Raw genomic sequence first — 21,333 nt, 5'->3', positions numbered from 1 at the left:
ATTTTATTAGAAATTACAGTGATAAATTAATAAATTAAAATTAAGTTTCGGGTCATTTCGGGTCGACCCGCCGCCCCGTAAACCTGAAATTTTCGGGTTCGGGTCAGCATACCTGACCCGTCACGGGTTGGCGGGTCGGGGTTCGGGTCAACAGATTTTCTGGCGGGTCTGTTGACCCGAACCCGACCCGCCAACCTGATTTGGACCCGAATTGCCACCCCTAACTGCAAGCGTGAAGGATTGATTTCATGATAATTTAGAGTTGCGGGATGAGGGAAAAAAACAGGGTGCAAATCAATAACAAAAAAAAATATAAAGTAAATAAATAAAAGGATAAGAGGAAAATGCTTGAATTGACGCTTAAAATGAATTTCGGTCTAGAAAAGCCACACTGCTTCGCAGGACGGGGTAGTTTAAAAGAATAAAGCGAAAGGAACATGGCGGGTGCGATCATACCAGCACTAATGCACCGGATCCCATCAGAACTCCGAAGTTAAGCGTGCTTGGGCGAGAGTAGTACTAGGATGGGTGACCCCCTGGGAAGTCCTCGTGTTGCACCCCTCTCTTTTTTGTTTCGAAATCCAAATTTCCTATTCGTTCTTTATCCTGTAGTAATTTAGCTCCGTCGGAACGATTGCTTAATATTTTGCTTCTTGTCGAAGCGTGAAGGAGGATCTGAAGGCGCGAGACAAATCAGGAACGGTACGGCTCGATCAAAGCCCGGATCGTCGCTCAAATTTGTCGGCGCAAATGTATCACCGCAACTAGGGGTGGCAATTTTCGACACGACCTGAAAACACGACACGAACCTAACACGAAATTAATGGGTTTGGGTTGAGGTTTCGGGAATTCGGGTCAGAATCGGGTTGGACCCGATGAACCCGAAAAGAAAACCGGTCGATTTCGGGTCAACCCGTGGTGACCTGATATGACCCGATATGACCCGTTTACGAATTAAAAATAATTTAATAAACATAAAAATAATTTTATCTAACTAAACTAAGTTATTCTTTTTTTCAAAGGCACTAATTACTTAATCCTAAACGAATTTATTTAATTTGTGTGAAGTTGAAATTATTATACTTGGACAAATAATATATTATATTATTTTTCACTTTTGTATTGTTTTAATTTATTTTATATTTTGCTTGGGATAAAACACTTTTACGGTGTTTAATTTATTTTAGATTTGATTTGGAATCATTTATTTAAATTTTTATTACTTGATTATGTAATTAGTTTTGTGAGAAATTGATTTTATTAGAAATTACAGTGATAAATTAATAAATTAAAATTAAGTTTCGGGTCATTTCGGGTCGACCCGCCGCCCCGTAAACCTGAAATTTTCGGGTTCGGGTCAGCATACCTGACCCGTCACGGGTTGGCGGGTCGGGGTTCGGGTCAACAGATTTTCTGGCGGGTCTGTTGACCCGAACCCGACCCGCCAACCTGATTTGGACCCGAATTGCCACCCCTAACTGCAAGCGTGAAGGATTGATTTCATGATAATTTAGAGTTGCGGGATGAGGGAAAAAAACAGGGTGCAAATCAATAACAAAAAAAAATATAAAGTAAATAAATAAAAGGATAAGAGGAAAATGCTTGAATTGACGCTTAAAATGAATTTCGGTCTAGAAAAGCCACACTGCTTCGCAGGACGGGGTAGTTTAAAAGAATAAAGCGAAAGGAACATGGCGGGTGCGATCATACCAGCACTAATGCACCGGATCCCATCAGAACTCCGAAGTTAAGCGTGCTTGGGCGAGAGTAGTACTAGGATGGGTGACCCCCTGGGAAGTCCTCGTGTTGCACCCCTCTCTTTTTTGTTTCGAAATCCAAATTTCCTATTCGTTCTTTATCCTGTAGTAATTTAGCTCCGTCGGAACGATTGCTTAATATTTTGCTTCTTGTCGAAGCGTGAAGGAGGATCTGAAGGCGCGAGACAAATCAGGAACGGTACGGCTCGATCAAAGCCCGGATCGTCGCTCAAATTTGTCGGCGCAAATGTATCACCGCAACTAGGGGTGGCAATTTTCGACACGACCTGAAAACACGACACGAACCTAACACGAAATTAATGGGTTTGGGTTGAGGTTTCGGGAATTCGGGTCAGAATCGGGTTGGACCCGATGAACCCGAAAAGAAAACCGGTCGATTTCGGGTCAACCCGTGGTGACCTGATATGACCCGATATGACCCGTTTACGAATTAAAAATAATTTAATAAACATAAAAATAATTTTATCTAACTAAACTAAGTTATTCTTTTTTTCAAAGGCACTAATTACTTAATCCTAAACGAATTTATTTAATTTGTGTGAAGTTGAAATTATTATACTTGGACAAATAATATATTATATTATTTTTCACTTTTGTATTGTTTTAATTTATTTTATATTTTGCTTGGGATAAAACACTTTTACGGTGTTTAATTTATTTTAGATTTGATTTGGAATCATTTATTTAAATTTTTATTACTTGATTATGTAATTAGTTTTGTGAGAAATTGATTTTATTAGAAATTACAGTGATAAATTAATAAATTAAAATTAAGTTTCGGGTCATTTCGGGTCGACCCGCCGCCCCGTAAACCTGAAATTTTCGGGTTCGGGTCAGCATACCTGACCCGTCACGGGTTGGCGGGTCGGGGTTCGGGTCAACAGATTTTCTGGCGGGTCTGTTGACCCGAACCCGACCCGCCAACCTGATTTGGACCCGAATTGCCACCCCTAACTGCAAGCGTGAAGGATTGATTTCATGATAATTTAGAGTTGCGGGATGAGGGAAAAAAACAGGGTGCAAATCAATAACAAAAAAAAATATAAAGTAAATAAATAAAAGGATAAGAGGAAAATGCTTGAATTGACGCTTAAAATGAATTTCGGTCTAGAAAAGCCACACTGCTTCGCAGGACGGGGTAGTTTAAAAGAATAAATCGAAAGGAACATGGCGGGTGCGATCATACCAGCACTAATGCACCGGATCCCATCAGAACTCCGAAGTTAAGCGTGCTTGGGCGAGAGTAGTACTAGGATGGGTGACCCCCTGGGAAGTCCTCGTGTTGCACCCCTCTCTTTTTTGTTTCGAAATCCAAATTTCCTATTCGTTCTTTATCCTGTAGTAATTTAGCTCCGTCGGAACGATTGCTTAATATTTTGCTTCTTGTCGAAGCGTGAAGGAGGATCTGAAGGCGCGAGACAAATCAGGAACGGTACGGCTCGATCAAAGCCCGGATCGTCGCTCAAATTTGTCGGCGCAAATGTATCACCGCAACTAGGGGTGGCAATTTTCGACACGACCTGAAAACACGACACGAACCTAACACGAAATTAATGGGTTTGGGTTGAGGTTTCGGGAATTCGGGTCAGAATCGGGTTGGACCCGATGAACCCGAAAAGAAAACCGGTCGATTTCGGGTCAACCCGTGGTGACCTGATATGACCCGATATGACCCGTTTACGAATTAAAAATAATTTAATAAACATAAAAATAATTTTATCTAACTAAACTAAGTTATTCTTTTTTTCAAAGGCATTAATTACTTAATCCTAAACGAATTTATTTAATTTGTGTGAAGTTGAAATTATTATACTTGGACAAATAATATATTATATTATTTTTCACTTTTGTATTGTTTTAATTTATTTTATATTTTGCTTGGGATAAAACACTTTTACGGTGTTTAATTTATTTTAGATTTGATTTGGAATCATTTATTTAAATTTTTATTACTTGATTATGTAATTAGTTTTGTGAGAAATTGATTTTATTAGAAATTACAGTGATAAATTAATAAATTAAAATTAAGTTTCGGGTCATTTCGGGTCGACCCGCCGCCCCGTAAACCTGAAATTTTCGGGTTCGGGTCAGCATACCTGACCCGTCACGGGTTGGCGGGTCGGGGTTCGGGTCAACAGATTTTCTGGCGGGTCTGTTGACCCGAACCCGACCCGCCAACCTGATTTGGACCCGAATTGCCACCCCTAACTGCAAGCGTGAAGGATTGATTTCATGATAATTTAGAGTTGCGGGATGAGGGAAAAAAACAGGGTGCAAATCAATAACAAAAAAAAATATAAAGTAAATAAATAAAAGGATAAGAGGAAAATGCTTGAATTGACGCTTAAAATGAATTTCGGTCTAGAAAAGCCACACTGCTTCGCAGGACGGGGTAGTTTAAAAGAATAAAGCGAAAGGAACATGGCGGGTGCGATCATACCAGCACTAATGCACCGGATCCCATCAGAACTCCGAAGTTAAGCGTGCTTGGGCGAGAGTAGTACTAGGATGGGTGACCCCCTGGGAAGTCCTCGTGTTGCACCCCTCTCTTTTTTGTTTCGAAATCCAAATTTCCTATTCGTTCTTTATCCTGTAGTAATTTAGCTCCGTCGGAACGATTGCTTAATATTTTGCTTCTTGTCGAAGCGTGAAGGAGGATCTGAAGGCGCGAGACAAATCAGGAACGGTACGGCTCGATCAAAGCCCGGATCGTCGCTCAAATTTGTCGGCGCAAATGTATCACCGCAACTAGGGGTGGCAATTTTCGACACGACCTGAAAACACGACACGAACCTAACACGAAATTAATGGGTTTGGGTTGAGGTTTCGGGAATTCGGGTCAGAATCGGGTTGGACCCGATGAACCCGAAAAGAAAACCGGTCGATTTCGGGTCAACCCGTGGTGACCTGATATGACCCGATATGACCCGTTTACGAATTAAAAATAATTTAATAAACATAAAAATAATTTTATCTAACTAAACTAAGTTATTCTTTTTTTCAAAGGCATTAATTACTTAATCCTAAACGAATTTATTTAATTTGTGTGAAGTTGAAATTATTATACTTGGACAAATAATATATTATATTATTTTTCACTTTTGTATTGTTTTAATTTATTTTATATTTTGCTTGGGATAAAACACTTTTACGGTGTTTAATTTATTTTAGATTTGATTTGGAATCATTTATTTAAATTTTTATTACTTGATTATGTAATTAGTTTTGTGAGAAATTGATTTTATTAGAAATTACAGTGATAAATTAATAAATTAAAATTAAGTTTCGGGTCATTTCGGGTCGACCCGCCGCCCCGTAAACCTGAAATTTTCGGGTTCGGGTCAGCATACCTGACCCGTCACGGGTTGGCGGGTCGGGGTTCGGGTCAACAGATTTTCTGGCGGGTCTGTTGACCCGAACCCGACCCGCCAACCTGATTTGGACCCGAATTGCCACCCCTAACTGCAAGCGTGAAGGATTGATTTCATGATAATTTAGAGTTGCGGGATGAGGGAAAAAAACAGGGTGCAAATCAATAACAAAAAAAAATATAAAGTAAATAAATAAAAGGATAAGAGGAAAATGCTTGAATTGACGCTTAAAATGAATTTCGGTCTAGAAAAGCCACACTGCTTCGCAGGACGGGGTAGTTTAAAAGAATAAATCGAAAGGAACATGGCGGGTGCGATCATACCAGCACTAATGCACCGGATCCCATCAGAACTCCGAAGTTAAGCGTGCTTGGGCGAGAGTAGTACTAGGATGGGTGACCCCCTGGGAAGTCCTCGTGTTGCACCCCTCTCTTTTTTGTTTCGAAATCCAAATTTCCTATTCGTTCTTTATCCTGTAGTAATTTAGCTCCGTCGGAACGATTGCTTAATATTTTGCTTCTTGTCGAAGCGTGAAGGAGGATCTGAAGGCGCGAGACAAATCAGGAACGGTACGGCTCGATCAAAGCCCGGATCGTCGCTCAAATTTGTCGGCGCAAATGTATCACCGCAACTAGGGGTGGCAATTTTCGACACGACCTGAAAACACGACACGAACCTAACACGAAATTAATGGGTTTGGGTTGAGGTTTCGGGAATTCGGGTCAGAATCGGGTTGGACCCGATGAACCCGAAAAGAAAACCGGTCGATTTCGGGTCAACCCGTGGTGACCTGATATGACCCGATATGACCCGTTTACGAATTAAAAATAATTTAATAAACATAAAAATAATTTTATCTAACTAAACTAAGTTATTCTTTTTTTCAAAGGCATTAATTACTTAATCCTAAACGAATTTATTTAATTTGTGTGAAGTTGAAATTATTATACTTGGACAAATAATATATTATATTATTTTTCACTTTTGTATTGTTTTAATTTATTTTATATTTTGCTTGGGATAAAACACTTTTACGGTGTTTAATTTATTTTAGATTTGATTTGGAATCATTTATTTAAATTTTTATTACTTGATTATGTAATTAGTTTTGTGAGAAATTGATTTTATTAGAAATTACAGTGATAAATTAATAAATTAAAATTAAGTTTCGGGTCATTTCGGGTCGACCCGCCGCCCCGTAAACCTGAAATTTTCGGGTTCGGGTCAGCATACCTGACCCGTCACGGGTTGGCGGGTCGGGGTTCGGGTCAACAGATTTTCTGGCGGGTCTGTTGACCCGAACCCGACCCGCCAACCTGATTTGGACCCGAATTGCCACCCCTAACTGCAAGCGTGAAGGATTGATTTCATGATAATTTAGAGTTGCGGGATGAGGGAAAAAAACAGGGTGCAAATCAATAACAAAAAAAAATATAAAGTAAATAAATAAAAGGATAAGAGGAAAATGCTTGAATTGACGCTTAAAATGAATTTCGGTCTAGAAAAGCCACACTGCTTCGCAGGACGGGGTAGTTTAAAAGAATAAAGCGAAAGGAACATGGCGGGTGCGATCATACCAGCACTAATGCACCGGATCCCATCAGAACTCCGAAGTTAAGCGTGCTTGGGCGAGAGTAGTACTAGGATGGGTGACCCCCTGGGAAGTCCTCGTGTTGCACCCCTCTCTTTTTTGTTTCGAAATCCAAATTTCCTATTCGTTCTTTATCCTGTAGTAATTTAGCTCCGTCGGAACGATTGCTTAATATTTTGCTTCTTGTCGAAGCGTGAAGGAGGATCTGAAGGCGCGAGACAAATCAGGAACGGTACGGCTCGATCAAAGCCCGGATCGTCGCTCAAATTTGTCGGCGCAAATGTATCACCGCAACTAGGGGTGGCAATTTTCGACACGACCTGAAAACACGACACGAACCTAACACGAAATTAATGGGTTTGGGTTGAGGTTTCGGGAATTCGGGTCAGAATCGGGTTGGACCCGATGAACCCGAAAAGAAAACCGGTCGATTTCGGGTCAACCCGTGGTGACCTGATATGACCCGATATGACCCGTTTACGAATTAAAAATAATTTAATAAACATAAAAATAATTTTATCTAACTAAACTAAGTTATTCTTTTTTTCAAAGGCATTAATTACTTAATCCTAAACGAATTTATTTAATTTGTGTGAAGTTGAAATTATTATACTTGGACAAATAATATATTATATTATTTTTCACTTTTGTATTGTTTTAATTTATTTTATATTTTGCTTGGGATAAAACACTTTTACGGTGTTTAATTTATTTTAGATTTGATTTGGAATCATTTATTTAAATTTTTATTACTTGATTATGTAATTAGTTTTGTGAGAAATTGATTTTATTAGAAATTACAGTGATAAATTAATAAATTAAAATTAAGTTTCGGGTCATTTCGGGTCGACCCGCCGCCCCGTAAACCTGAAATTTTCGGGTTCGGGTCAGCATACCTGACCCGTCACGGGTTGGCGGGTCGGGGTTCGGGTCAACAGATTTTCTGGCGGGTCTGTTGACCCGAACCCGACCCGCCAACCTGATTTGGACCCGAATTGCCACCCCTAACTGCAAGCGTGAAGGATTGATTTCATGATAATTTAGAGTTGCGGGATGAGGGAAAAAAACAGGGTGCAAATCAATAACAAAAAAAAATATAAAGTAAATAAATAAAAGGATAAGAGGAAAATGCTTGAATTGACGCTTAAAATGAATTTCGGTCTAGAAAAGCCACACTGCTTCGCAGGACGGGGTAGTTTAAAAGAATAAAGCGAAAGGAACATGGCGGGTGCGATCATACCAGCACTAATGCACCGGATCCCATCAGAACTCCGAAGTTAAGCGTGCTTGGGCGAGAGTAGTACTAGGATGGGTGACCCCCTGGGAAGTCCTCGTGTTGCACCCCTCTCTTTTTTGTTTCAAAATCCAAATTTCCTATTCGTTCTTTATCCTGTAGTAATTTAGCTCCGTCGGAACGATTGCTTAATATTTTGCTTCTTGTCGAAGCGTGAAGGAGGATCTGAAGGCGCGAGACAAATCAGGAACGGTACGGCTCGATCAAAGCCCGGATCGTCGCTCAAATTTGTCGGCGCAAATGTATCACCGCAACTAGGGGTGGCAATTTTCGACACGACCTGAAAACACGACACGAACCTAACACGAAATTAATGGGTTTGGGTTGAGATTTCGGGAATTCGGGTCAGAATCGGGTTGGACCCGATGAACCCGAAAAGAAAACCGGTCGATTTCGGGTCAACCCGTGGTGACCTGATATGACCCGTTTACGAATTAAAAATAATTTAATAAACATAAAAATAATTTTATCTAACTAAACTAAGTTATTCTTTTTTTCAAAGGCATTAATTACTTAATCCTAAACGAATTTATTTAATTTGTGTGAAGTTGAAATTATTATACTTGGACAAATAATATATTATATTATTTTTCACTTTTGTATTGTTTTAATTTATTTTATATTTTGCTTGGGATAAAACACTTTTACGGTGTTTAATTTATTTTAGATTTGATTTGGAATCATTTATTTAAATTTTTATTACTTGATTATGTAATTAGTTTTGTGAGAAATTGATTTTATTAGAAATTACAGTGATAAATTAATAAATTAAAATTAAGTTTCGGGTCATTTCGGGTCGACCCGCCGCCCCGTAAACCTGAAATTTTCGGGTTCGGGTCAGCATACCTGACCCGTCACGGGTTGGCGGGTCGGGGTTCGGGTCAACAGATTTTCTGGCGGGTCTGTTGACCCGAACCCGACCCGCCAACCTGATTTGGACCCGAATTGCCACCCCTAACTGCAAGCGTGAAGGATTGATTTCATGATAATTTAGAGTTGCGGGATGAGGGAAAAAAACAGGGTGCAAATCAATAACAAAAAAAAATATAAAGTAAATAAATAAAAGGATAAGAGGAAAATGCTTGAATTGACGCTTAAAATGAATTTCGGTCTAGAAAAGCCACACTGCTTCGCAGGACGGGGTAGTTTAAAAGAATAAAGCGAAAGGAACATGGCGGGTGCGATCATACCAGCACTAATGCACCGGATCCCATCAGAACTCCGAAGTTAAGCGTGCTTGGGCGAGAGTAGTACTAGGATGGGTGACCCCCTGGGAAGTCCTCGTGTTGCACCCCTCTCTTTTTTGTTTCGAAATCCAAATTTCCTATTCGTTCTTTATCCTGTAGTAATTTAGCTCCGTCGGAACGATTGCTTAATATTTTGCTTCTTGTCGAAGCGTGAAGGAGGATCTGAAGGCGCGAGACAAATCAGGAACGGTACGGCTCGATCAAAGCCCGGATCGTCGCTCAAATTTGTCGGCGCAAATGTATCACCGCAACTAGGGGTGGCAATTTTCGACACGACCTGAAAACACGACACGAACCTAACACGAAATTAATGGGTTTGGGTTGAGGTTTCGGGAATTCGGGTCAGAATCGGGTTGGACCCGATGAACCCGAAAAGAAAACCGGTCGATTTCGGGTCAACCCGTGGTGACCTGATATGACCCGATATGACCCGTTTACGAATTAAAAATAATTTAATAAACATAAAAATAATTTTATCTAACTAAACTAAGTTATTCTTTTTTTCAAAGGCACTAATTACTTAATCCTAAACGAATTTATTTAATTTGTGTGAAGTTGAAATTATTATACTTGGACAAATAATATATTATATTATTTTTCACTTTTGTATTGTTTTAATTTATTTTATATTTTGCTTGGGATAAAACACTTTTACGGTGTTTAATTTATTTTAGATTTGATTTGGAATCATTTATTTAAATTTTTATTACTTGATTATGTAATTAGTTTTGTGAGAAATTGATTTTATTAGAAATTACAGTGATAAATTAATAAATTAAAATTAAGTTTCGGGACATTTCGGGTCGACCCGCCGCCCCGTAAACCTGAAATTTTCGGGTTCGGGTCAGCATACCTGACCCGTCACGGGTTGGCGGGTCGGGGTTCGGGTCAACAGATTTTCTGGCGGGTCTGTTGACCCGAACTCGACCCGCCAACCTGATTTGGACCCGAATTGCCACCCCTAACTGCAAGCGTGAAGGATTGATTTCATGATAATTTAGAGTTGCGGGATGAGGGAAAAAAACAGGGTGCAAATCAATAACAAAAAAAAATATAAAGTAAATAAATAAAAGGATAAGAGGAAAATGCTTGAATTGACGCTTAAAATGAATTTCGGTCTAGAAAAGCCACACTGCTTCGCAGGACGGGGTAGTTTAAAAGAATAAAGCGAAAGGAACATGGCGGGTGCGATCATACCAGCACTAATGCACCGGATCCCATCAGAACTCCGAAGTTAAGCGTGCTTGGGCGAGAGTAGTACTAGGATGGGTGACCCCCTGGGAAGTCCTCGTGTTGCACCCCTCTCTTTTTTGTTTCGAAATCCAAATTTCCTATTCGTTCTTTATCCTGTAGTAATTTAGCTCCGTCGGAACGATTGCTTAATATTTTGCTTCTTGTCGAAGCGTGAAGGAGGATCTGAAGGCGCGAGACAAATCAGGAACGGTACGGCTCGATCAAAGCCCGGATCGTCGCTCAAATTTGTCGGCGCAAATGTATCACCGCAACTAGGGGTGGCAATTTTCGACACGACCTGAAAACACGACACGAACCTAACACGAAATTAATGGGTTTGGGTTGAGGTTTCGGGAATTCGGGTCAGAATCGGGTTGGACCCGATGAACCCGAAAAGAAAACCGGTCGATTTCGGGTCAACCCGTGGTGACCTGATATGACCCGATATGACCCGTTTACGAATTAAAAATAATTTAATAAACATAAAAATAATTTTATCTAACTAAACTAAGTTATTCTTTTTTTCAAAGGCATTAATTACTTAATCCTAAACGAATTTATTTAATTTGTGTGAAGTTGAAATTATTATACTTGGACAAATAATATATTATATTATTTTTCACTTTTGTATTGTTTTAATTTATTTTATATTTTGCTTGGGATAAAACACTTTTACGGTGTTTAATTTATTTTAGATTTGATTTGGAATCATTTATTTAAATTTTTATTACTTGATTATGTAATTAGTTTTGTGAGAAATTGATTTTATTAGAAATTACAGTGATAAATTAATAAATTAAAATTAAGTTTCGGGTCATTTCGGGTCGACCCGCCGCCCCGTAAACCTGAAATTTTCGGGTTCGGGTCAGCATACCTGACCCGTCACGGGTTGGCGGGTCGGGGTTCGGGTCAACAGATTTTCTGGCGGGTCTGTTGACCCGAACCCGACCCGCCAACCTGATTTGGACCCGAATTGCCACCCCTAACTGCAAGCGTGAAGGATTGATTTCATGATAATTTAGAGTTGCGGGATGAGGGAAAAAAACAGGGTGCAAATCAATAACAAAAAAAAATATAAAGTAAATAAATAAAAGGATAAGAGGAAAATGCTTGAATTGACGCTTAAAATGAATTTCGGTCTAGAAAAGCCACACTGCTTCGCAGGACGGGGTAGTTTAAAAGAATAAAGCGAAAGGAACATGGCGGGTGCGATCATACCAGCACTAATGCACCGGATCCCATCAGAACTCCGAAGTTAAGCGTGCTTGGGCGAGAGTAGTACTAGGATGGGTGACCCCCTGGGAAGTCCTCGTGTTGCACCCCTCTCTTTTTTGTTTCGAAATCCAAATTTCCTATTCGTTCTTTATCCTGTAGTAATTTAGCTCCGTCGGAACGATTGCTTAATATTTTGCTTCTTGTCGAAGCGTGAAGGAGGATCTGAAGGCGCGAGACAAATCAGGAACGGTACGGCTCGATCAAAGCCCGGATCGTCGCTCAAATTTGTCGGCGCAAATGTATCACCGCAACTAGGGGTGGCAATTTTCGACACGACCTGAAAACACGACACGAACCTAACACGAAATTAATGGGTTTGGGTTGAGGTTTCGGGAATTCGGGTCAGAATCGGGTTGGACCCGATGAACCCGAAAAGAAAACCGGTCGATTTCGGGTCAACCCGTGGTGACCTGATATGACCCGATATGACCCGTTTACGAATTAAAAATAATTTAATAAACATAAAAATAATTTTATCTAACTAAACTAAGTTATTCTTTTTTTCAAAGGCATTAATTACTTAATCCTAAACGAATTTATTTAATTTGTGTGAAGTTGAAATTATTATACTTGGACAAATAATATATTATATTATTTTTCACTTTTGTATTGTTTTAATTTATTTTATATTTTGCTTGGGATAAAACACTTTTACGGTGTTTAATTTATTTTAGATTTGATTTGGAATCATTTATTTAAATTTTTATTACTTGATTATGTAATTAGTTTTGTGAGAAATTGATTTTATTAGAAATTACAGTGATAAATTAATAAATTAAAATTAAGTTTCGGGTCATTTCGGGTCGACCCGCCGCCCCGTAAACCTGAAATTTTCGGGTTCGGGTCAGCATACCTGACCCGTCACGGGTTGGCGGGTCGGGGTTCGGGTCAACAGATTTTCTGGCGGGTCTGTTGACCCGAACCCGACCCGCCAACCTGATTTGGACCCGAATTGCCACCCCTAACTGCAAGCGTGAAGGATTGATTTCATGATAATTTAGAGTTGCGGGATGAGGGAAAAAAACAGGGTGCAAATCAATAACAAAAAAAAATATAAAGTAAATAAATAAAAGGATAAGAGGAAAATGCTTGAATTGACGCTTAAAATGAATTTCGGTCTAGAAAAGCCACACTGCTTCGCAGGACGGGGTAGTTTAAAAGAATAAATCGAAAGGAACATGGCGGGTGCGATCATACCAGCACTAATGCACCGGATCCCATCAGAACTCCGAAGTTAAGCGTGCTTGGGCGAGAGTAGTACTAGGATGGGTGACCCCCTGGGAAGTCCTCGTGTTGCACCCCTCTCTTTTTTGTTTCGAAATCCAAATTTCCTATTCGTTCTTTATCCTGTAGTAATTTAGCTCCGTCGGAACGATTGCTTAATATTTTGCTTCTTGTCGAAGCGTGAAGGAGGATCTGAAGGCGCGAGACAAATCAGGAACGGTACGGCTCGATCAAAGCCCGGATCGTCGCTCAAATTTGTCGGCGCAAATGTATCACCGCAACTAGGGGTGGCAATTTTCGACACGACCTGAAAACACGACACGAACCTAACACGAAATTAATGGGTTTGGGTTGAGGTTTCGGGAATTCGGGTCAGAATCGGGTTGGACCCGATGAACCCGAAAAGAAAACCGGTCGATTTCGGGTCAACCCGTGGTGACCTGATATGACCCGATATGACCCGTTTACGAATTAAAAATAATTTAATAAACATAAAAATAATTTTATCTAACTAAACTAAGTTATTCTTTTTTTCAAAGGCATTAATTACTTAATCCTAAACGAATTTATTTAATTTGTGTGAAGTTGAAATTATTATACTTGGACAAATAATATATTATATTATTTTTCACTTTTGTATTGTTTTAATTTATTTTATATTTTGCTTGGGATAAAACACTTTTACGGTGTTTAATTTATTTTAGATTTGATTTGGAATCATTTATTTAAATTTTTATTACTTGATTATGTAATTAGTTTTGTGAGAAATTGATTTTATTAGAAATTACAGTGATAAATTAATAAATTAAAATTAAGTTTCGGGTCATTTCGGGTCGACCCGCCGCCCCGTAAACCTGAAATTTTCGGGTTCGGGTCAGCATACCTGACCCGTCACGGGTTGGCGGGTCGGGGTTCGGGTCAACAGATTTTCTGGCGGGTCTGTTGACCCGAACCCGACCCGCCAACCTGATTTGGACCCGAATTGCCACCCCTAACTGCAAGCGTGAAGGATTGATTTCATGATAATTTAGAGTTGCGGGATGAGGGAAAAAAACAGGGTGCAAATCAATAACAAAAAAAAATATAAAGTAAATAAATAAAAGGATAAGAGGAAAATGCTTGAATTGACGCTTAAAATGAATTTCGGTCTAGAAAAGCCACACTGCTTCGCAGGACGGGGTAGTTTAAAAGAATAAAGCGAAAGGAACATGGCGGGTGCGATCATACCAGCACTAATGCACCGGATCCCATCAGAACTCCGAAGTTAAGCGTGCTTGGGCGAGAGTAGTACTAGGATGGGTGACCCCCTGGGAAGTCCTCGTGTTGCACCCCTCTCTTTTTTGTTTCGAAATCCAAATTTCCTATTCGTTCTTTATCCTGTAGTAATTTAGCTCCGTCGGAACGATTGCTTAATATTTTGCTTCTTGTCGAAGCGTGAAGGAGGATCTGAAGGCGCGAGACAAATCAGGAACGGTACGGCTCGATCAAAGCCCGGATCGTCGCTCAAATTTGTCGGCGCAAATGTATCACCGCAACTAGGGGTGGCAATTTTCGACACGACCTGAAAACACGACACGAACCTAACACGAAATTAATGGGTTTGGGTTGAGGTTTCGGGAATTCGGGTCAGAATCGGGTTGGACCCGATGAACCCGAAAAGAAAACCGGTCGATTTCGGGTCAACCCGTGGTGACCTGATATGACCCGATATGACCCGTTTACGAATTAAAAATAATTTAATAAACATAAAAATAATTTTATCTAACTAAACTAAGTTATTCTTTTTTTCAAAGGCATTAATTACTTAATCCTAAACGAATTTATTTAATTTGTGTGAAGTTGAAATTATTATACTTGGACAAATAATATATTATATTATTTTTCACTTTTGTATTGTTTTAATTTATTTTATATTTTGCTTGGGATAAAACACTTTTACGGTGTTTAATTTATTTTAGATTTGATTTGGAATCATTTATTTAAATTTTTATTACTTGATTATGTAATTAGTTTTGTGAGAAATTGATTTTATTAGAAATTACAGTGATAAATTAATAAATTAAAATTAAGTTTCGGGTCATTTCGGGTCGACCCGCCGCCCCGTAAACCTGAAATTTTCGGGTTCGGGTCAGCATACCTGACCCGTCACGGGTTGGCGGGTCGGGGTTCGGGTCAACAGATTTTCTGGCGGGTCTGTTGACCCGAACCCGACCCGCCAACCTGATTTGGACCCGAATTGCCACCCCTAACTGCAAGCGTGAAGGATTGATTTCATGATAATTTAGAGTTGCGGGATGAGGGAAAAAAACAGGGTGCAAATCAATAACAAAAAAAAATATAAAGTAAATAAATAAAAGGATAAGAGGAAAATGCTTGAATTGACGCTTAAAATGAATTTCGGTCTAGAAAAGCCACACTGCTTCGCAGGACGGGGTAGTTTAAAAGAATAAAGCGAAAGGAACATGGCGGGTGCGATCATACCAGCACTAATGCACCGGATCCCATCAGAACTCCGAAGTTAAGCGTGCTTGGGCGAGAGTAGTACTAGGATGGGTGACCCCCTGGGAAGTCCTCGTGTTGCACCCCTCTCTTTTTTGTTTCAAAATCCAAATTTCCTATTCGTTCTTTATCCTGTAGTAATTTAGCTCCGTCGGAACGATTGCTTAATATTTTGCTTCTTGTCGAAGCGTGAAGGAGGATCTGAAGGCGCGAGACAAATCAGGAACGGTACGGCTCGATCAAAGCCCGGATCGTCGCTCAAATTTGTCGGCGCAAATGTATCACCGCAACTAGGGGTGGCAATTTTCGACACGACCTGAAAACACGACACGAACCTAACACGAAATTAATGGGTTTGGGTTGAGATTTCGGGAATTCGGGTCAGAATCGGGTTGGACCCGATGAACCCGAAAAGAAAACCGGTCGATTTCGGGTCAACCCGTGGTGACCTGATATGACCCGTTTACGAATTAAAAATAATTTAATAAACATAAAAATAATTTTATCTAACTAAACTAAGTTATTCTTTTTTTCAAAGGCATTAATTACTTAATCCTAAACGAATTTATTTAATTTGTGTGAAGTTGAAATTATTATACTTGGACAAATAATATATTATATTATTTTTCACTTTTGTATTGTTTTAATTTATTTTATATTTTGCTTGGGATAAAACACTTTTACGGTGTTTAATTTATTTTAGATTTGATTTGGAATCATTTATTTAAATTTTTATTACTTGATTATGTAATTAGTTTTGTGAGAAATTGATTTTATTAGAAATTACAGTGATAAATTAATAAATTAAAATTAAGTTTCGGGTCATTTCGGGTCGACCCGCCGCCCCGTAAACCTGAAATTTTCGGGTTCGGGTCAGCATACCTGACCCGTCACGGGTTGGCGGGTCGGGGTTCGGGTCAACAGATTTTCTGGCGGGTCTGTTGACCCGAACCCGACCCGCCAACCTGATTTGGACCCGAATTGCCACCCCTAACTGCAAGCGTGAAGGATTGATTTCATGATAATTTAGAGTTGCGGGATGAGGGAAAAAAACAGGGTGCAAATCAATAACAAAAAAAAATATAAAGTAAATAAATAAAAGGATAAGAGGAAAATGCTTGAATTGACGCTTAAAATGAATTTCGGTCTAGAAAAGCCACACTGCTTCGCAGGACGGGGTAGTTTAAAAGAATAAAGCGAAAGGAACATGGCGGGTGCGATCATACCAGCACTAATGCACCGGATCCCATCAGAACTCCGAAGTTAAGCGTGCTTGGGCGAGAGTAGTACTAGGATGGGTGACCCCCTGGGAAGTCCTCGTGTTGCACCCCTCTCTTTTTTGTTTCGAAATCCAAATTTCCTATTCGTTCTTTATCCTGTAGTAATTTAGCTCCGTCGGAACGATTGCTTAATATTTTGCTTCTTGTCGAAGCGTGAAGGAGGATCTGAAGGCGCGAGACAAATCAGGAACGGTACGGCTCGATCAAAGCCCGGATCGTCGCTCAAATTTGTCGGCGCAAATGTATCACCGCAACTAGGGGTGGCAATTTTCGACACGACCTGAAAACACGACACGAACCTAACACGAAATTAATGGGTTTGGGTTGAGGTTTCGGGAATTCGGGTCAGAATCGGGTTGGACCCGATGAACCCGAAAAGAAAACCGGTCGATTTCGGGTCAACCCGTGGTGACCTGATATGACCCGATATGACCCGTTTACGAATTAAAAATAATTTAATAAACATAAAAATAATTTTATCTAACTAAACTAAGTTATTCTTTTTTTCAAAGGCACTAATTACTTAATCCTAAACGAATTTATTTAATTTGTGTGAAGTTGAAATTATTATACTTGGACAAATAATATATTATATTATTTTTCACTTTTGTATTGTTTTAATTTATTTTATATTTTGCTTGGGATAAAACACTTTTACGGTGTTTAATTTATTTTAGATTTGATTTGGAATCATTTATTTAAATTTTTATTACTTGATTATGTAATTAGTTTTGTGAGAAATTGATTTTATTAGAAATTACAGTGATAAATTAATAAATTAAAATTAAGTTTCGGGACATTTCGGGTCGACCCGCCGCCCCGTAAACCTGAAATTTTCGGGTTCGGGTCAGCATACCTGACCCGTCACGGGTTGGCGGGTCGGGGTTCGGGTCAACAGATTTTCTGGCGGGTCTGTTGACCCGAACTCGACCCGCCAACCTGATTTGGACCCGAATTGCCACCCCTAACTGCAAGCGTGAAGGATTGATTTCATGATAATTTAGAGTTGCGGGATGAGGGAAAAAAACAGGGTGCAAATCAATAACAAAAAAAAATATAAAGTAAATAAATAAAAGGATAAGAGGAAAATGCTTGAATTGACGCTTAAAATGAATTTCGGTCTAGAAAAGCCACACTGCTTCGCAGGACGGGGTAGTTTAAAAGAATAAAGCGAAAGGAACATGGCGGGTGCGATCATACCAGCACTAATGCACCGGATCCCATCAGAACTCCGAAGTTAAGCGTGCTTGGGCGAGAGTAGTACTAGGATGGGTGACCCCCTGGGAAGTCCTCGTGTTGCACCCCTCTCTTTTTTGTTTCGAAATCCAAATTTCCTATTCGTTCTTTATCCTGTAGTAATTTAGCTCCGTCGGAACGATTGCTTAATATTTTGCTTCTTGTCGAAGCGTGAAGGAGGATCTGAAGGCGCGAGACAAATCAGGAACGGTACGGCTCGATCAAAGCCCGGATCGTCGCTCAAATTTGTCGGCGCAAATGTATCACCGCAACTAGGGGTGGCAATTTTCGACACGACCTGAAAACACGACACGAACCTAACACGAAATTAATGGGTTTGGGTTGAGGTTTCGGGAATTCGGGTCAGAATCGGGTTGGACCCGATGAACCCGAAAAGAAAACCGGTCGATTTCGGGTCAACCCGTGGTGACCCGATATGACCCGTTTACGAATTAAAAATAATTTAATAAACATAAAAATAATTTTATCTAACTAAACTAAGTTATTCTTTTTTTCAAAGGCATTAATTACTTAATCCTAAACGAATTTATTTAATTTGTGTGAAGTTGAAATTATTATACTTGGACAAATAATATATTATATTATTTTTCACTTTTGTATTGTTTTAATTTATTTTATATTTTGCTTGGGATAAAACACTTTTACGGTGTTTAATTTATTTTAGATTTGATTTGGAATCATTTATTTAAATTTTTATTACTTGATTATGTAATTAGTTTTGTGAGAAATTGATTTTATTAGAAATTACAGTGATAAATTAATAAATTAAAATTAAGTTTCGGGTCATTTCGGGTCGACCCGCCGCCCCGTAAACCTGAAATTTTCGGGTTCGGGTCAGCATACCTGACCCGTCACGGGTTGGCGGGTCGGGGTTCGGGTCAACAGATTTTCTGGCGGGTCTGTTGACCCGAACCCGACCCGCCAACCTGATTTGGACCCGAATTGCCACCCCTAACTGCAAGCGTGAAGGATTGATTTCATGATAATTTAGAGTTGCGGGATGAGGGAAAAAAACAGGGTGCAAATCAATAACAAAAAAAAATATAAAGTAAATAAATAAAAGGATAAGAGGAAAATGCTTGAATTGACGCTTAAAATGAATTTCGGTCTAGAAAAGCCACACTGCTTCGCAGGACGGGGTAGTTTAAAAGAATAAAGCGAAAGGAACATGGCGGGTGCGATCATACCAGCACTAATGCACCGGATCCCATCAGAACTCCGAAGTTAAGCGTGCTTGGGCGAGAGTAGTACTAGGATGGGTGACCCCCTGGGAAGTCCTCGTGTTGCACCCCTCTCTTTTTTGTTTCGAAATCCAAATTTCCTATTCGTTCTTTATCCTGTAGTAATTTAGCTCCGTCGGAACGATTGCTTAATATTTTGCTTCTTGTCGAAGCGTGAAGGAGGATCTGAAGGCGCGAGACAAATCAGGAACGGTACGGCTCGATCAAAGCCCGGATCGTCGCTCAAATTTGTCGGCGCAAATGTATCACCGCAACTAGGGGTGGCAATTTTCGACACGACCTGAAAACACGACACGAACCTAACACGAAATTAATGGGTTTGGGTTGAGGTTTCGGGAATTCGGGTCAGAATCGGGTTGGACCCGATGAACCCGAAAAGAAAACCGGTCGATTTCGGGTCAACCCGTGGTGACCTGATATGACCCGATATGACCCGTTTACGAATTAAAAATAATTTAATAAACATAAAAATAATTTTATCTAACTAAACTAAGTTATTCTTTTTTTCAAAGGCATTAATTACTTAATCCTAAACGAATTTATTTAATTTGTGTGAAGTTGAAATTATTATACTTGGACAAATAATATATTATATTATTTTTCACTTTTGTATTGTTTTAATTTATTTTATATTTTGCTTGGGATAAAACACTTTTACGGTGTTTAATTTATTTTAGATTTGATTTGGAATCATTTATTTAAACTTTTATTACTTGATTATGTAATTAGTTTTGTGAGAAATTGATTTTATTAGAAATTACAGTGATAAATTAATAAATTAAAATTAAGTTTCGGGTCATTTCGGGTCGACCCGCCGCCCCGTAAACCTGAAATTTTCGGGTTCGGGTCAGCATACCTGACCCGTCACGGGTTGGCGGGTCGGGGTTCGGGTCAACAGATTTTCTGGCGGGTCTGTTGACCCGAACCCGACCCGCCAACCTGATTTGGACCCGAATTGCCACCCCTAACTGCAAGCGTGAAGGATTGATTTCATGATAATTTAGAGTTGCGGGATGAGGGAAAAAAACAGGGTGCAAATCAATAACAAAAAAAAATATAAAGTAAATAAATAAAAGGATAAGAGGAAAATGCTTGAATTGACGCTTAAAATGAATTTCGGTCTAGAAAAGCCACACTGCTTCGCAGGACGGGGTAGTTTAAAAGAATAAAGCGAAAGGAACATGGCGGGTGCGATCATACCAGCACTAATGCACCGGATCCCATCAGAACTCCGAAGTTAAGCGTGCTTGGGCGAGAGTAGTACTAGGATGGGTGACCCCCTGGGAAGTCCTCGTGTTGCACCCCTCTCTTTTTTGTTTCGAAATCCAAATTTCCTATTCGTTCTTTATCCTGTAGTAATTTAGCTCCGTCGGAACGATTGCTTAATATTTTGCTTCTTGTCGAAGCGTGAAGGAGGATCTGAAGGCGCGAGACAAATCAGGAACGGTACGGCTCGATCAAAGCCCGGATCGTCGCTCAAATTTGTCGGCGCAAATGTATCACCGCAACTAGGGGTGGCAATTTTCGACACGACCTGAAAACACGACACGAACCTAACACGAAATTAATGGGTTTGGGTTGAGGTTTCGGGAATTCGGGTCAGAATCGGGTTGGACCCGATGAACCCGAAAAGAAAACCGGTCGATTTCGGGTCAACCCGTGGTGACCTGATATGACCCGATATGACCCGTTTACGAATTAAAAATAATTTAATAAACATAAAAATAATTTTATCTAACTAAACTAAGTTATTCTTTTTTTCAAAGGCATTAATTACTTAATCCTAAACGAATTTATTTAATTTGTGTGAAGTTGAAATTATTATACTTGGACAAATAATATATTATATTATTTTTCACTTTTGTATTGTTTTAATTTATTTTATATTTTGCTTGGGATAAAACACTTTTACGGTGTTTAATTTATTTTAGATTTGATTTGGAATCATTTATTTAAATTTTTATTACTTGATTATGTAATTAGTTTTGTGAGAAATTGATTTTATTAGAAATTACAGTGATAAATTAATAAATTAAAATTAAG

At 39.4% G+C, this 21,333-nt stretch overlaps 17 non-coding genes across 17 annotated transcripts; all 17 read left to right on the top strand.

Moving 5' to 3' along the window:
* Positions 1-442: 442 nt before the first annotated feature.
* On the top strand, positions 443-561 carry LOC140029505 (5S ribosomal RNA). The gene has a single exon (XR_011833410.1). It is a non-coding gene; the product is annotated as a 5S ribosomal RNA (ribosomal RNA).
* Positions 562-1,696: 1,135 nt separating this feature from the next.
* On the top strand, positions 1,697-1,815 carry LOC140029504 (5S ribosomal RNA). Its single transcript, XR_011833409.1, has one exon. It is a non-coding gene; the product is annotated as a 5S ribosomal RNA (ribosomal RNA).
* A 1,135-nt stretch (positions 1,816-2,950) lies between these two features.
* Positions 2,951-3,069, top strand: LOC140029503 (5S ribosomal RNA). Its single transcript, XR_011833408.1, has one exon. It is a non-coding gene; the product is annotated as a 5S ribosomal RNA (ribosomal RNA).
* A 1,135-nt stretch (positions 3,070-4,204) lies between these two features.
* Positions 4,205-4,323, top strand: LOC140029502 (5S ribosomal RNA). Its single transcript, XR_011833407.1, has one exon. It is a non-coding gene; the product is annotated as a 5S ribosomal RNA (ribosomal RNA).
* Positions 4,324-5,458: 1,135 nt separating this feature from the next.
* Positions 5,459-5,577, top strand: LOC140029501 (5S ribosomal RNA). Its single transcript, XR_011833406.1, has one exon. It is a non-coding gene; the product is annotated as a 5S ribosomal RNA (ribosomal RNA).
* Positions 5,578-6,712: 1,135 nt separating this feature from the next.
* Positions 6,713-6,831, top strand: LOC140029500 (5S ribosomal RNA). The gene has a single exon (XR_011833405.1). It is a non-coding gene; the product is annotated as a 5S ribosomal RNA (ribosomal RNA).
* Positions 6,832-7,966: 1,135 nt separating this feature from the next.
* On the top strand, positions 7,967-8,085 carry LOC140029499 (5S ribosomal RNA). Its single transcript, XR_011833404.1, has one exon. It is a non-coding gene; the product is annotated as a 5S ribosomal RNA (ribosomal RNA).
* A 1,125-nt stretch (positions 8,086-9,210) lies between these two features.
* On the top strand, positions 9,211-9,329 carry LOC140029498 (5S ribosomal RNA). The gene has a single exon (XR_011833403.1). It is a non-coding gene; the product is annotated as a 5S ribosomal RNA (ribosomal RNA).
* A 1,135-nt stretch (positions 9,330-10,464) lies between these two features.
* LOC140029497 (5S ribosomal RNA) lies at positions 10,465-10,583 on the top strand. Its single transcript, XR_011833402.1, has one exon. It is a non-coding gene; the product is annotated as a 5S ribosomal RNA (ribosomal RNA).
* A 1,135-nt stretch (positions 10,584-11,718) lies between these two features.
* Positions 11,719-11,837, top strand: LOC140029495 (5S ribosomal RNA). The gene has a single exon (XR_011833400.1). It is a non-coding gene; the product is annotated as a 5S ribosomal RNA (ribosomal RNA).
* A 1,135-nt stretch (positions 11,838-12,972) lies between these two features.
* Positions 12,973-13,091, top strand: LOC140029494 (5S ribosomal RNA). The gene has a single exon (XR_011833399.1). It is a non-coding gene; the product is annotated as a 5S ribosomal RNA (ribosomal RNA).
* Positions 13,092-14,226: 1,135 nt separating this feature from the next.
* On the top strand, positions 14,227-14,345 carry LOC140029493 (5S ribosomal RNA). The gene has a single exon (XR_011833398.1). It is a non-coding gene; the product is annotated as a 5S ribosomal RNA (ribosomal RNA).
* Positions 14,346-15,480: 1,135 nt separating this feature from the next.
* On the top strand, positions 15,481-15,599 carry LOC140029492 (5S ribosomal RNA). Its single transcript, XR_011833397.1, has one exon. It is a non-coding gene; the product is annotated as a 5S ribosomal RNA (ribosomal RNA).
* A 1,125-nt stretch (positions 15,600-16,724) lies between these two features.
* Positions 16,725-16,843, top strand: LOC140029491 (5S ribosomal RNA). The gene has a single exon (XR_011833396.1). It is a non-coding gene; the product is annotated as a 5S ribosomal RNA (ribosomal RNA).
* A 1,135-nt stretch (positions 16,844-17,978) lies between these two features.
* On the top strand, positions 17,979-18,097 carry LOC140029490 (5S ribosomal RNA). The gene has a single exon (XR_011833395.1). It is a non-coding gene; the product is annotated as a 5S ribosomal RNA (ribosomal RNA).
* A 1,125-nt stretch (positions 18,098-19,222) lies between these two features.
* On the top strand, positions 19,223-19,341 carry LOC140029489 (5S ribosomal RNA). Its single transcript, XR_011833394.1, has one exon. It is a non-coding gene; the product is annotated as a 5S ribosomal RNA (ribosomal RNA).
* A 1,135-nt stretch (positions 19,342-20,476) lies between these two features.
* Positions 20,477-20,595, top strand: LOC140029488 (5S ribosomal RNA). Its single transcript, XR_011833393.1, has one exon. It is a non-coding gene; the product is annotated as a 5S ribosomal RNA (ribosomal RNA).
* The last annotated feature ends 738 nt before the right edge of the window (positions 20,596-21,333 follow it).

Source organism: Coffea arabica, chromosome 11e (assembly GCF_036785885.1).
Source record: "Coffea arabica cultivar ET-39 chromosome 11e, Coffea Arabica ET-39 HiFi, whole genome shotgun sequence".
Classification (NCBI taxonomy): Eukaryota; Viridiplantae; Streptophyta; class Magnoliopsida; order Gentianales; family Rubiaceae; genus Coffea; species Coffea arabica.
Note: the sequence above shows the minus strand (reverse complement) of the source record. Positions and strands in the feature narration are given on the sequence as shown.